The sequence below is a fragment of the Glycine max genome, chromosome 16, assembly GCF_000004515.6.
Source record: "Glycine max cultivar Williams 82 chromosome 16, Glycine_max_v4.0, whole genome shotgun sequence".
Taxonomy (NCBI): Eukaryota; Viridiplantae; Streptophyta; class Magnoliopsida; order Fabales; family Fabaceae; genus Glycine; species Glycine max.
Genome location: NC_038252.2, coordinates 21,617,575 through 21,633,608, shown reverse-complemented (window position 1 = coordinate 21,633,608; position 16,034 = coordinate 21,617,575).

The following is a 16,034-nucleotide window of genomic DNA, read 5'->3' as shown; positions in this document are numbered from 1 at the left end:
GAACAAAGCAATACGCAATAAACTGAAATTTTATCAAATATAACACATCATACTTAACCTGTAACTATGAATGAAGTAAAAAAAAAAAAAAAGAGTTCCCAAACTGTCTGAACGGACAATTCAAGATTCCATACCACGACTAATCCAAACTATCCATATTAATCATGGTGTGGACAATAATAGAAATATATGAACAACAAACTTAGAATCCAAATAAAAGTCGGATTAAGTTACATACCTAGATAGATGGTTTTGACAATAAAGATCATTGCGGTAATGACAACTTCAAATGCTATGACTTTAATTATCTTCGGTCAACCAAAAAAGTCAATTGTCCTAAGTATCTTTAATCTTCACCTACACAACTGGTAAAAAATTGCCAACCTAAATTTAACCAATGTCTCATTAATATAAACATAACATATATGTATATTATAGTGGGTGTAACATTTCACTAAAATTGTTAGCTTGCCCTACAATGAAATTGCAGGCAGGGGCAGTAAAAGGAATTCACTGTTGTGAAGCACAATAAATGCTACACAAACATGAGCAGCTGCTAAAAATATAAATAAAATCTAACATTGTTGACTAAAATGCCATAGAAATTTAATTCTAACACAATAATGTATGGTGACTGATAAAAATATAACAATTGTTGTGTCTTGCCTTAGTGGTTAGTGTGAGCCAGTTGATTCTATGTTTGTGCGGGTGCTAGGTTTGATCTTGGGTGGCTATTATTTCTTAAAGTGGTGCTGCTAAATTTACATTTATTATGTGGTACTACTGGTGCTTCTAATTAATATATATTTCAGCCCCCAAGTTTCATGTCTATCCACAATCAATTCAAACAACATGCAAGCAACCACAAAGTTTCATGCTGCATGGATATATTTCAATTTAGGAAGACATTAATCACATTTCAAAATTAGAGCTAGTGGTGCTATATTCAATATTAGTTCCAATTTTGAGTTTGCAGTTCACAAAAGGAAAGGAAACAATAGTGAATTCACTTACCAGATATGAAGACCAATAGTGATAAATGCCTGCATCCATAAGAGAAAGAAATATATATTATATGTTCTATTGAAGATGATATTAGATAATGCACACATGCTTCATACACAGCCGAAGATCAAAACATTACCCCATGCAAGGTATATTATGTGTTGATCAATGTAAAAGACCCCAAATCTAACTAATACTTCAAAGCCTCATTATATAAGTAATAGAGGATAGCATGTCTTACCCAAAAAAGCTTTCAGAACTACAAAACCAGGTGTCACATCAAAAAGATCTTCACCAGTTGTCCCAACATTCCTAACTGCTACTGTTATTGACTGCAACAACAACAGAATCATTTAGTTAACATTGTAATTGGCATGCTATCTAGTAAACTATAAGAAGAATTAAACAGTAATTTCTTCCAGCAAGGCAAAAGTGGACCAGGGATAATACTAAATTAGTTATGGATGGTCATTTTGCAACAATAATTTGTCGTTGTTCAATTTCTCTCTTGCTCCATTTCTCATCCTCATCCATTTATCGATCCATGTCCACACCATCTTTCTTCTCCTATTCTCTCTGTTTTCTTTTATTTATTTTTTTCTTCTTCTAAAAACCGAGAGAAGAAAAAAGGGAATTGAAGGAAGAAGATTGAGAAAAAAGGGGAATGCCTAGATAATTAATACGGTGAAATTTCAGATTTTGGTAAGTGGGTGTTTTTCTTTTCGTGTTTTTACCTTCAATGGTGGAAGGAAGGGGGTTTGGTTTGGTGAGTTGATGGACTTAGAGAGCGTTAAGTGTGTGTAATCCTCGGACGGCATGGATAAGGATGAGATCCACGCCAACCATCATCACTCTGAGTTTTCCTCCATAAAGCCTCGCAATGGAGGCCCTAGTCACATCAATTCTGTGGGCCCCAACGCAATTGCTCTGGCAACCAGCGTCCATGAGTTGCTGGAATGTCCTATTTGTACTAATTGAATGTACCCTCTAATTCATCAGGTATGTTCTTTCACCAATTTTAATGTGTCATGTTTGGTATCTTTTGGTGAATTTGATGACTCTTAGAAAGGGTTTGAGTGGATTTGGTTTAGCAGATTTTGAGTTTTTCTTCAGTTTTTCTAGGGGCAGGGGATAAGGCAACCTATATTTGGTTGACTAGAAATGATGAGTCTGCAATGTTGATTGTGGAATTATGAGATTACCTGCAATTCATGGTGATATGGTGTCAAATAGAGGGATTTGCTATGTTGTGAAATTTTAATCTTGTCTTGGTTGTATGTATTTGGCTACAGAGGGCATCTTGGTGCTGTTTGACACTCCTTTTTCTGCTTATTACTTGGCAGATCGGACTAATTCTATACATGTTTTTGCATTTGAGGGAAGCATGATTTTAGGATAGTTTACATATTTTGCTTTCAAGCATTGACCAAAGTATTAGGTTTTTTTAGTTAGGTAACAAGAATTTATGATCTTTACAACATGATCATTTGTTTCTTAAGAGAGCAAGAGCCAAAATTTTAATAGATTTTTGTTTAATAGATATATCTTGTCAACAATGCTGCATGTTGGATAGGTTTCATAGTTGTTGGATGTCAATGTGTTCACAATGCGAACATATGGCATGCTAGTATGATGTTAGATGCATTGTCTTGGTTGTAATTTATTGATAATGTTGAAAGTGGTTAATTCAATGTATCTTTATGTAATCATACCTGAATGTCAAACTCAGAAGGCACATAAATTTTATGAGAAATTTCATAAGGTAGGTACAATGACTAAAAATAGGAAAAACAACAAAGGAGCCAAAAAGAACACAGTCAACAAAAAGACCAAATCATTAACTCAAGCAGGGATCTCCAATCCTCCAATCCCTTACCATGTCTAATTAAGCCCTTTAAAATATCAATGAGCTAAAATAAACAGGCTAGTAAAGCAAGTCCATACCAAAAAAGACATGCAAGTAAAAACTTTAGATTGAAAATACCTATTGTTGTTATGCCTAATGCTGGAGTGATAATTGAAATTAAACAAAGTAAATTGTATCACCCCCTTTATAGGCCATCAAACCCAATTATGTTTTCATTTCATCCGTGATTATCTTTTTCTGTGTGGATGTGCTTCCTTTGAGACATGGTTGAATATTTGTTGATTTGTTTGACAGTCAGATTTGAAACTCAACAAATTCTTGCATATAATTGAGGATTCCCTTGTTTTCCCTATTATATATGACAGTAAGAGGTATGATGTGTTCATAGAACCCTTATATTTAAATTTTCAAAGATCTGAAATCTTAGCTCTCATTTGCATTATGCTATGAAATAGTAATGTCCAAGATGTTATTCTCATTTTTTCTGGTTATGAAGATTTGGAATCTTTTATCTCTCATTTGCATTATGTTGTGAGAATCTTGTAAAACTCTACAGGTTATGTATTTTGCACAGAATATTTGTGTAGTCTTAAAAATTTAAATTTAACAATTAAAAATAAGATTATATATGTATTATATTTCTGGTTCATATCACATTTGTATGGGGATGGCAACCCTATGAGGCTGCTACCAAGTTAGGGATTTAGGGAGGGTAGATGTATGTAGAGTTACTCACAACAAGTTGTTTCCAAGGGTCAAAGCAGTAGCTATATTGTTGTGCCAACTGCCAGTGCTCACCCTCAAAGTTGAGGAGATATGGGGAGAAACAATTCAGTTAGAGAATGTAAAGAATAATGATAGAAATTCTGGCATGATTATAAAAATATTACATTTTTATATGTGATTGATCTGTTGGCTACTTAGCTGTCTCAAAGTTATATTTAGACATCTTATAGGTTGAAATTCTAATTTATAAAATTAACTGACAGATTTTGAGCATAAAATAAACTCATATTATATGCAATATTGCAATGTAAAGGTGTTGGAAGTTATTCAACAAAACTTTCATATTAACTCATGAAACAACCATACCCATACACACTAGCCAGTCGCCATCGCATGGATGCATAAACTGAAAAGAATTTTCATGTTTTCATCAACGAGATGCATTCCCAGTTTTCCACTAAATTTTGATGAAGTTAACTTGCTGAAATGCTTTTATAATTGATCCTTGTATAATTTCTATTATTTGTGTGCTTTATGAACAGAAAACTACTATTGTCAATTTTCTCTAGTATTCTTCATACATGTTGAATTCAACTATTAATATTCTATAATGTTATGATAGAACTTTGTTATCCTTACCCCCAATTATTAATGGTGCACATTTAGCCATCATCACTCTATCTACAATATGGAAGTTATTGTGAAAACATATACCCTGATTTATCTATCTACAATATGGAAGTTTCTCTATCTTACATTACTAGACTGATTGGGGTATCATTGGATGCAGAAGAGGTAATTATTTTGTTGCTTCATTTCAATGGCGTGATCCTGTACTTGCAAATTGACTATTGATAAATCATTTAGGCTTATTATTAACATATTTAATATCTAACATCTGAGACGTTGATGTTAAAATAACAAATACAATTAAGACAGCTTTCTGCCCCTGTTCTTTCCAGATTTTAATTATCATTGGAAATTTGCCCGTGTTAATTTATCTTAAGGATTTAAATTCTGTACGTATTTGAACAACCAAGTTTTTTTTATACATTTACCAAGTGACTACTTTCTTTTATGCAGGCATTTTACTGCTGTGGTTGAGTTGTTCTTTTGTTTGTGTGAAATTTCCTTAACTTCTATCTACTTAGTCTTTTTATTGCAGTTAGTTGTCTCTAATGCAAGATTCAATACTCTCATGTTTGTTTTTAACAGCAACTGAAACAAATATTTTTAACTTGTTATTGTTTGATAATCTTCCCACCCTCCTCCAGGTCACTAAGTTCTTAAATCGAATGCAGTTGCATGCCAAACTATCTACATCTGATAATAAGCAGTGTAACTTTGTGGTATCTGTACCAACTTTTTGCATGTTGTAATAGATTAAGGCACTAAGGTGGCTCTGAAATTTTCAGATTTCATAAGCTGTGTAATAAAAAAAACATTTTCTTCATTCAGAGTTCATTCTAATGAGGCATGTGCTTCCAATAGTTTGAAGTTGGATAATATATATTTCCTGTATCAGTGTTGATTTATTAAAGACTCTTACCAGGCTAGTTTCAATGGAGGAGGTTAAGCAAATTGTATTCTGTATGAGCCCTTGTAAGGCTCCAAGTCCACATGGCTTCCAACCAATTTTTTTCAGAACTTATTAGGACATTGTTTCCAATGAGGTCTAGGAGTTGATAAGTACAACCTTCCCAACTGCTAAATTTCCTACCTAATTAGCTGACACTCTGACTGTCCCAAGATAGACAACCCTACAACTATGAAGGACTTTGGTTCTATCACTATCTATAATGTTATGTTTAAGTTCATTTCAAAGGTTCGAGTCTATAGGCTTTGCCCAATTATTGACTCTCTCATTGGTCCTTTTCATAGTAATTTTATTCCCAATAGAAGTACTACTGATAACACCTTTGTTGTTTAGGAGATTGTTCATCATAGGCGTAAGAAGAAAGGTAGGAGAGACTATCTTTTATTCCCATATTAGTAAGGCTTAATTTCATAACCAGAAACTTCAGCCGCAACCAACCTATAGATCGTTTGTGTGTTCATATTCGACAACATCAAAAACAAAATGATGATGACAAGATGATATACAAAATGAAAACATAGTCACAACAAACAACCCTACATAGCAGCTCAGTGAATACACAAGAACAAAATAACATAGACAGTGACAAGGGTACTTACCACCTGAAACGACATGGCAGTGGTGCGACACACCTTCGCCAACCCAAACCCGGTGAAGATGAGAAGGCTAGCACGAGCACCTTCGAGAGCTGATTCAGGGTCAGAGAGGGGATGTCTTCACACAATTTGAGCTAGTACACCACCTAGACAGAGGGTCACAACGGAGCAGCTAGCGTGGGTCATGACGGAGCAGATCAGAACCTAGGCTAGGGCAAGTGATTGAGAAGACGTGTTTTGAAAAGATGGTACGTACGTGGTGCGCGCCCCTGAGTCGTAATACTGGGAAACAAAACGAAGCCGATTTTTCAAATGATCGTCGTTGTTATGTTCTCAATAATTACAAATTTGCCATCCAAGCACATTTTAAGACGGTCGTTAACAACCGTCTTAGAATGTGCGTTGTAAAAATGATTTTCAGTCCTTGTAATTACAAGTTTGCCACTACCTCACATTCTAAGACGGTTATGGATAACCGTCTTAGAATGTGCGTCCTGAAATATAATATTTTTAGTAGGGGTGGGTAAACGGGCCCAGATCCATGGACTGGACAGTGGGGGCCACGGTCCGTGTGGGTAACGAACCGATTTTTTTAAATAGTCCATGGCTATTGATCGTTGCCTGGCAAGTGTATCATGGCGCGCAAGTAGTATTAAAACGGTAAGAATATCGAGTATCGATCTCAGGGAAATTGTTTTACTTGGTAAAAGTTGTCGTTTGGCGAGCAGGCGTTGGTGATACAATTAATGGTTGAAAAGAGAAATAAAAGTATGATCTAGTCTAAATGAAAGCGAGTAAAGTGAGTAATGGTGTGTGAAAACAAATATGCGAACGTGTTGGTTCCTCTTATAGGGTATTTTGATGTAATTTAAGGATATTTCTCTACTTAACAGTGCTCCTATATTCTATGCTGAGGTCCTAACTACTAAACCCCGATGTCTTTTGAGTTTAGCCTAATCCTAACTAGACTTCATTCTAGATGTCTCTTGTTGAACTTAGCCTAACTGGACAGCATTACGGTTACAGCATACCGAAAAACCAAGTTACTGCACTTCGTGTCTAGATATACGATAAATTATCCCTGTCCTATCAAGTTCTAAGGATCAAACCATTTCCCAATGAGGATGATCCTAACTACACATGCGTTTGCGTGATCAAGACAAAAAAAATGCGACAATTAAAGGCCGATAGGAACAAAGAACACATGAAAACACTATTAAATAGATATGAAAAATTTTACATCATTTACTTTGTAGAAGTTCCCAACTGAGGATTTAGCCTTCCATTGTGAGGAAGCTCCTTTTTACAAGTTCAAAGAAGAGAAGAAGAGAAATTGAAAAAGTACAATGTGGTGGGGATGTCTCCTCCACCTCTAAAAACCTCACAATCTCTCAAAAACTCCTTCAAAGCTCTTTCAAGATGCTTCCTTTGGTCTGCTCAGTCGCCTCTGGGTCCGCACACTCCAAAACTCTCTTCCAATTCTGTGTTTTAAGGTTTTATATGGAAATCCTGTCGGTGGCCTCTCGCTGAGCGCCAATCTCGCGCTTAGTGAACATTAGTGAATTGTGGCTCAACGCCAATCTCGCGCTTAGCCTGGAAGATGACGGATGACTCGCTTAGCGAGCGACAACGCACTAAGCACGTGCTTGCAAGGCATATTCTCTTCCAAATTCTTGTGTCTCGCTGAGCGCGCTGGTGCCTCGCTTAGCGGGACATACTCGCTAAGTGCACAAACCAGGCTTAGCGAGACACCAGATTCAACACTTCACAAAATCTCCTTTTTCACCTGAAATAGAATTGAAATTTACATTAATTACAAGCGGAAGATTATAATGAGTAATGATCAATTTATTAACCAAAAGTATTTACAATCCTACAAAAAGAACTGTAACTTGGAGGAATTCTATATAATTATCAAAAGTTTCTATACAAAAGTTAGTCGTATAAAATGACTAACAGTTATACAATATTTTTGGGTCTGCCCCGCTTAACCCACGGACTGTGCGAGTTTGGCCCGCGAGATCCGCGGGTTGCCCGTAAGCCCGCTTAATCCATGGTTTGAGAATCCCACCAACTACAACACCTTAAGAATCCCATTTAATCCAGATCTTTCATTGTTGGCTTCTGATATTTTGAGCATCTAAATTACAACTATGGCTTCCAAATCGGCATTTAGTATTAGCTCACAAGTGCTTAACAAATATCGAATTAGGCTTCTTGGTGATAATGTGCAAGCCTTGATATGTACTAAAAATTGGTTACTAAGATATGATGAGCAAGGTAAATAATGTGTAATAATTGTTGTCTTTTAGTCACTTCAGTTGATTCTAATATTTATTATCGTTTTGAGTTTTAGGAAAAGAATATGAAGATGTGGAGATGGAGAAAGCTCAAGCTAATTCAAATATGGAATCATTTATTGTTGGAGATGTTTAAGTTTCATATTTTAGATTTATTGTTTGGATTTTCTTTTATTAAGAAATCATTTATTTTATTGATGTAATTGACTAATTGTTGATAATTTATTTACATTTATGTTGAACTTAATTTGATTGTGTTACATTTTTATTGAAATTAAAATTCTTTTAAAAACTAGGCCTGTGGATCGGCCCTTTAACCCACGGGGTCTGCGGGACGGAGACGGACCAATTTATTAGGTCCATATAAGAATGCAAGGTGGACTGACCCGATCCGCTACCAATACGAACTTATACGAGCGGGCCTTATGCAGGCACATCATGCAACTGGTCCATTTGTCTTTTTATTTGTTTATTAAATGTAATTTAATTCTTTTATATTTAAATCCACAATTTTGATTCCTATTTTAAAATAAAAAGATTTAGTCCATTATTTTTTACAATCTATAATTTTAGTTTACTATTTTAAAATAAAAATATTTAGTAATTTAATAATTTTAGTTACCCCTCAAGCTAAAAACATTGATGGTTAAGAGCTTAACATTGATTATGATATAGATTAAGTAAATTATCTCGTGTCACATTTTTAATTTTGGATCATATCAAGTTAGTTTCTTATTGATCAACGTTAAATGATTATGTGAATATATACACCCATGATCAAAATTACAGATTTTATAAAATTAGATAATTAAATGTTTTAATTTTAAAATAATAGTATTAAAATTGTTAAATATAAAAATTAGAAAGATTAAATATTTTTGTTTTAAAATAGAGAAATTAAAATTAGATATTTTTAAAATAGGAAAAAAAATTACATTTAAGTTTTTTTTTTTTACCGGAGGTCCATATGTCCAGTACTTAGAATCACGTCATTATAAAAATGCGCCACTAGACCATAATATAATAGCATAGTTGGTCTTCACCAAAATCAAAAAAAAAAAAATAGTATATTTGGTCTTGACACTTTACCAAAAAAATATTAGCATATTTGGTGAATCATGACGCATATCTTAATCCGTAAATACTTGAAAATGCAAATGTTTTATGCTACATTAAAGAGTTTTATTACATTGAATATTCTTTCTAAAAGTGATCTTTAAAACATACAATTTTATAAAAAAAATTGCGTGTAATGTTCCTTCTTTGACAAAGTAATCTTTTGAAATTTTATAAACATTTACTGATCACAGTGGCTTAATTAATATTAGAATTTCAAAATTTAGATGTGAAAGGACGAAAACTGCAATGTGAAAACGAAAGTTGTTACGTGGAAGTATATATGGTAAAACGAAAAGAAAAATTGAAAAGAACAAACTCCGTGTGAGCATCACTAATCAATAATTAAAGATAAAGTTGGACTAAATTAAAATTAAAGAACCAATAAAAACAAAAGTAAGATCACTAACTAAAGTTAAAGTTAGACTAAATAAAAGAATTAATAGAAACAAAAGTAAGAGAAATAAAAGGCAGCAGACAGGTACCGCTTCAAATACTTGCAAGCTTAACAAAATAATGAAAATCTAATAAAAAAAATGGAGGAAATAGCCAACATACCTGCTATATAGAACCATGCATTGTTACATCTGTACCCTTGTTTTTTTTTTTTTACCTTTGTTACCTAACGCTTTTGACATTAGGATAGATTTGAATATTTTTTTTACCAAAATCAATGGGATATTATGAAGCTTACTTTTTGTAAATAAATTTAAAAGTTTTTTAGAAGTTTATCTTAAGTGGTTTCAATCAATAAATTTTTTATAGTTTTGATCTTGAACGATTGATATTTACTCAATTCAGGTTAATAAATCTATATAATTAATAATCAATAATATTTTATTTTTTTAAAATTGAAATATATATATATATATATATATATATATATATATATATTACAAATAATAATAATAATTTAATACAAATAATATATCAATGAATTCAGATATTAAAACTCATCTCTCAAATCAAATTTAATGAGTTTAATTGATTTAGATTTAACTCAAAACAAAAATTATTCAACTCAAATTATTTGAATTAATTTAGTTGTATTCGGATATGCAACTAACCCGCACCCCCGACTTACACCCCAACTTCAATTCCTTCACTCCACATCATATCCTAAGGACCTGACTTCTCTGTTGTCCCTGTACTGTCCCTTGAAAATCACACAATTTTAAATTTGAATCATAAAATTAAATATTAACAAAATTAAATATTAACACAATTACATGAACAACACAAAGACAGCCGAGAAAAGTACAACACAGAAGCCAATTTCATATCCCTAAGAATTCGCTTATTAGTCAGTTCTTGTTTTTCATTCCTCAACTTGTCAAGTTGCATTTTCCACTATAGGCAATATGCCACTACACATCTAATATGCTTTATATATAGGGTTGAAAATTAAGCCGGTCAATAATGTGAGAGGGTATGAAATTGGTGCAAGGGCTACGAGCTATTGGTATGTATTAACCACAAATAATGTAATAAAATTTATCATTTAATAATTTAAATTAAAAAGAGTTTAACGGTTATACTATGATAGTTTTAAAATGTTTTACATTTCATTCAATTGTATGTTATCATTTGAATTTATTTAAGATAATTAATTTTAAATACATAATAAATTGTGATGAAATAAATGAGTAAAACTTTTTATAATCATTTTTATCTTAAAATAATATCTCTCATCAACAACCATTACATATACCACCTTTTGTTGGATATCCTGATACGTATTTCTTTGTCGTCCATTTTTTTACTGGTAAATTAGTTTATTCAACAATTGAATATGAGCTTGGCGTGAAATCAGATTATTGTCCATTTTATACTCTTTTATGCAATAAAATAAATTAACAGGAACATATTTATTAATTAATAGGAACATATTTATTGTCTTTGCTTTTAAAATAAATAATTTAACCGGAACATATCCATAAAATAAGTACTAAAAATAACTAGCTTAATTATGCATATAAAATGATATTCTTAATAAATATGCGCACACCAAAAGAGAATGATGTTGTATGCTTTTTGTAATAGCACTGAAGATAACCATTTGATTTCCATATTTCTTATGCTTTCTATAGCATTTTTAAAATGGATTTCCCATGCATATAACTTCAACACTTTCATATTCAGTAGAGCCTCCGAACCAGCCTTGATCTCTCATCTTGTACTACCAAAAGTTTGGTCAGAAACTTATGCTGTAACTTTGCCAATGGAGTATTGCAAAGCACTGCGAGAACCATCACTACCAATGAGACATTCAGTAGTAGAGGACTAGCTAACAGAGTTAGTACCTTGAGCAAAGCAAAAAGTCCTGACATCAAAATCTCTCTCCGATGTCACAGAATTATTGCCCACAAATACAATTTTTGTGACAATGGTTCCTTTTTTTTCTGCCTGCTCAATTGATCTACAAAAGACAAATAAATAGCAGCTCTCTGCTTGATCCGACTCCGGCAACTTTGGGATGTCCTCATCCTTGAATGTTTTCTTTTGAACAATAAATGAAATCTTACTAAAGAATCCAGCTTTGGCAAATGGAGTTACATGGCTAATAGGATCAACTTCATTTAATTGGTCACTTAAAGGGACATAAAGACATTCTTCATTTTCTCCATCATTGTCTTCATATTTACTTACGTTATATGTGCATTAAGAGTAGAAAAATTGCCCCAGGAAAATGTAGAACATCTAAAACTGCCTTGAGTGATAGTTCTTGGCTACTAATTGTGTAAGACGTGGATAAAGCACAGAGAAAACCAGAAACAAAGAATATAAGAATACTAAATAGCCACAACCATGCCCTTGGAAGTTGGTTCAGCTTAAGACTTATAGCAACAACCCAACAGAGCCATTGAACATGGCTAATGAGATCTCAGCGAAGACTTTCAAATTGCAACAAATGCCATCATGATCAGCAGTAACACATCAAACAAAATGATCATCAAATGTATGATGCATGTGGAAGGATCTTTCAAAAACCTTAAATCATAACAGAAAGGTTGCCTACAGCCTCAGAACAAACAGAATCCCCACAAATCATGCTCCAAAATTCCTCCATCTTCTTTGTAGCTTCTCTTTGCTGCTCAAACTCTGTAACTTAATAAATGGTAACACAAACTGTGTATTTACTCTCTACTAAAAGCTAGCCAACATCCAAACATCATGATAAGCAATTTTTAAGGGAAAAAAATAATTATCTAAGACATATATAATAACAATAACAAATATTAAGCTGCATACATTTCAGAACGTAAACAGTTTAATTTAATCATATAATAACAATAATATATATTAAAACTGTATATATCCCAAAAAGTGAACAGTTTAATCATATGAATTACAAACAAGAGACTCTTAACTGTGTAGAGCAATTTGATTAAAAAGACAAAATCGTATTGGGTACCAGACTAACAAAATAATATCACTCGCTCACAGTAAAAATAAGATATGAGAAAAAATAGGAATGGACATATATAATATTACTTTAACATGAAAGATCATCAATGGATAAGGGAAAAATCACGGGTAAAGACGAGGGAAATATTTTTACTAAGTTAAAGAAAACTATTACCGCTCTCCAAATATAAGGAGAAAACAATTACACATTTTTTCATATAATAGGAGAATACAATTCTCACTCAAAAGAACTCTCTCTAAGAATGGAATACTAAAACTGAGATGGGATAATCAAATGAGCAAAATTGCTTGCTATTTATAGGCCAAGATTGCAACGGATGCATTAAATGTCCCAACCCTCCTTTTTGTTTCAAAACAATTGAATGTATAGATGTTCATTTTAAATATACAGGCTCCTGCATTAACTACTTATAACTTTCCCCCCAGTTATTGAAAAATAATTTATGAAAACTACATATTAGTTGACACTCAAATATAGAAAGAAAAAAAGTATAAGTAGGTGTTAAGAGTTTTTGTAATTGTTGATGTCTTTATATATAATTATTTAAAATTACTTTACTTATCTAATTATTTATTTTCTCATATAGTAATATTATTATTTTTATTTAGTATAGTTATATACTTTTTATTTATAAAAAATATTAGATACATATTGTATAGTAATTTTTTGTATATTTTATGCATGTAAAATTTTAAATTTTTATACTATATGTTTTTTTCTTGACTCTCTTGAAGCGAATTTTTTACTTTCTCCCTGATATAGATACTTGAAAAAATAAATATAAGACACAAACAGTATATTTGGTTAGAGAGAAATAAAGGAGAGGATGATTTTATTTTTAATTCTACCTAATTTTTTTTCAAAATTTAAGAGAGAATGTAATTGTTGCACAAACAATATATTTGGTTTAATTTCACTCACTACAGAGAGACTAAAAGAACATGGCAACTCAAACGTGTAGAAGCATATGTGATATGAAGTTTTGATGATGTCAAAGATGAATGTAATATTCCAATTTTCGTAAACTAGATTAAAAATGATTGTTATTTATAAATAAATAGAGTTTTAAAAAATGATGAGATTTTATAAATAAATAAATAAGGAGATATAATTATTAATTAAAATAACGATTTGAGAGAAAATAAAAAGGGTATTTCATTTATTTTTTTGATAGAAAATAAAATAGAGTTTGTTTTTATAAAATAAATAAATAAATAAATATAGAGCAAATAATAGGCTGAGTACCCTAGGTGTAAATAGTTATGATAAGTCAGGTGCCTCTTTTTTGCCTCATTTTCGTTTTTCTCCTTCTCCTCTCAAAACCCTTTCTTTTTCCCGCAACCCACCAAGTCTGTCTTAGAAAAACGACGATCTCGGACTCGTTCACCATTGGATCGTCGTGAAATTTGAGTATCACGTTCGAAACCCAATTTCGAACATTCTCACCATTGGGAATTTCAAAATCAAATCTGAGCTTAGAGGAAATCCTTTCACATTGTAAAACTACGATGGGATTTTCTTTAATTTCCCGCAGAAACCCAAAACTATCTCGGTAAAACTACGATCTCAGTTTCTTTAACCGTTGGATTTTCATGAAATTTGGATATATTGTTAGAAATTCAATTGCGCACACTTCCACCGTTGGGATTTTCAAGATAATATTCGTGGAGGGAGAAAAAGGAATCGCATGAAGACAGTAAAAGTGGAGGTTTCAATCTCTTCTCTGTCTCTCTGACGTTTGGGAATTCTATCGAAGCTGTCGGAGGAATAATTGAAGGAATCTCAGGAAACCGCTAGAGATGTTACTATCGATTGTTGAAGACACGTGAGTCCGCTCAGAGGTAAGGGATGAGTTATTCGCAATTGAGGGTTAGAATGAACATGTGTAGGGATCCTTAGAGAACTAAATTTGAGTTTATTTTGGGATGTTTATTGAATTATAATTTTTCCTTTATGATTATAAATACAATATTATTGTGTTCTATGTACCAATTGATGTCCTGATGAGAATTGATTGATAAACTTGAGTGCTCTTGATGTCTTTGTGTTTAACCCATGAATTTGATTAATTGATTTTGATATAATTGTGAGAAACTATTTCATGGATTTTACACCCCATGTTGTGATGAAATCTTTTGTATAAATTGTTATGTTGAGGTTATGAAATGATGATTCAAACTGTGATTATGTGATAAATTGAACATGTGACGGATGATGAAATACATGTGTATTGAGATGAGATGTGTGTATTAAGTTGTGAACTATGAACTGTGCAATTACACAATTGTGAGACCCTTTAAGGGCGATGAGTATTGTGATGAGATCCATTGTGGGAACCCGATGAGTTAAAATGATTTTGAAAATAATTGAGTAGTCGTGTATATTGCATAGTTCATAGGTAAAGTGAATATGATTAATGAGATGTGATAACATGCTATTTTGAGATTATACCATTGTGATTGAGATCGAGTGTATGTGATAAATTGTGTATGTATGTGATTGAGATGTTGTGTGCATTGAGTATTAACTATGAATTGTACAATCACACGAGTATAAGTCCATTTAAGGGCGACGAGTTAATGCTAAGTCCCTTTAAGGGCGACGAGTTAATGTTAAGTCCCTTTTTGGGCGACGAGTTAATGTTAAGTCCCTTTAAGGGCGATGAGTTAATGTTAAGTCCCTTTTAGGGCGACGAGTTAAAGCTATTTTGAGAACAATTGAGGAGTCGTGTGTTTTGTACAGTTCATAGATAGAGTCTGTGTGCTAAAATATTTTCTGGGTTGGACCTGAATCAGGAGGGAGAGGCACTGACGGACTCTTCGGAGTGTAGGCCTTGGGGGTCACACGGTTTGAGTGCTCCTTTAAGCCTATGTTGATCCCATATGGTTGGAGCATTCTCGCAAAACACTGTGATCCTGACTGGTCTCCCTATGATATTACCTAGTGAGAGTGACTTGACTTGCTAGTGTATGGTTTGTCTTGTCATGTACTCCTAGGCACCCGACGAGGTTTTTCACTGATATGGTACCACATCGCATATAGGCTTGAGTCTTAGCATAACTGTTGCATATGCTTGCTAATTATTTATTATGAAATTGATGTGTTATTATGTCTTGATCGGAGTGTGTGATTCTTGTGTATTGTGATTGATGATTGAAAGGTGTGATTGATGGATGAAAAGTGTCATTGATGAACGACAAAGTGATGAAATAATGAGAGATATGCTAAGTAAATTGTATTTGGCTACTATATGTTGTGTTGTTTCTCTCTAGTAGTTAGAAATGTGATAACTCACTCCCGGTTTGTTGTTTGTGTTTGGATCCTGTGATGATCTTGAACTTTGTGTTCGGGGGAGCAGATGAATTGGTGGATGACTATGAAGAACCTCATGCTAGAG